Here is a 1,195-nt window from a genome sequence, read left to right as displayed (position 1 = left end):
ACTTTTAATTAGTTCAGGGGGTAATAGGACCCCCTTGAAGTTGAGGTGTGTCACAGCTCTTTCGGGTATAATTCGGGAGGTAATTGGGTATTTTCTCAAAAGTATATAATAAATTTAGACAATTTGAAGTGGGAGGACTGCACTTCCAACTACACTTTGGATTAAAGGAGAAAAACATAATTTTTTAGGGTTATATTATATAAGATTCAAAAATTACTAATTCGATTTAAATTCTCAAAGAAAACTAAAATGATCCTTATTGAAATATTTTATTTCCTTCAAATTTAAGCAGGAATTTAGTCGATTTCAAAAAAAAAAAAAATCATTTTATTAAACTCATGAAGTTTAAAGTTGAAGATGAAATTATGTTTTGTTATACTTTTTGCAAAGAATATTTAAAATAGTGTTCATGTTTAAATATACTTATATACAATTATAAAAGTGAAAGTGCATTGAAAATATCTTTATGAAATGCAACTTCAAAATATTTTCAAATAAAGTAAAAAAAGACAAAATCTAAAAAAGTACTAATGATTTTTATGGCTAAACAAGTCATAATTAAGAGTGAAGAGAGTTAAATCATTCCATCACACTCCTTTTATAGTTTAGAGGGAAAAAAATTGTGAAACCATACTCATAAATAGTTGGTGTTAGTAAATATGTAATCATGAGTCTTGAGTACCAAAGAAAGTGCGATTGTTCACTACTACTATAACATAATGTGTACCATCAAGTGATTGTAGCAGGCGCGATAAATATTCTTCTATTCTTATATATATATATATTTCAAATTTGAATCTATCTTTTATCGCTATTTAAAAAAAGTAAAAATGTCAAAGATAGTAAAATTAAAATATATACCACATGAAATTACTATATACTAAAGATATACATCAAAATCCACCTCTACCTAAGTTAAAATTTAAAGAAAAATATAGTGCTGTCCTTTTCATTATTTAAAAAAATGACAAAAATATAATAGTTGAATATGGTAAAACCTAAGATGGTAAAGATACTGTTATTTTATCAACAAAGTACAATAATTGAATTGTTGAGGGTCCACATCACCTGCTGTTTGTCATTGGTGTAAATTACTTCCTTCATCAGTCCCTTTCAATAATTGCACATGTTGTTACTCCAGGTGAGCTTTCAGAATCTAATACAGTAACTTTACTGAGATTTTTGAATCTACCTC

The sequence above is a fragment of the Capsicum annuum genome, chromosome 10, assembly GCF_002878395.1.
Source record: "Capsicum annuum cultivar UCD-10X-F1 chromosome 10, UCD10Xv1.1, whole genome shotgun sequence".
NCBI classification, from domain to species: Eukaryota; Viridiplantae; Streptophyta; class Magnoliopsida; order Solanales; family Solanaceae; genus Capsicum; species Capsicum annuum.
This window is presented reverse-complemented; position numbering follows the sequence as displayed.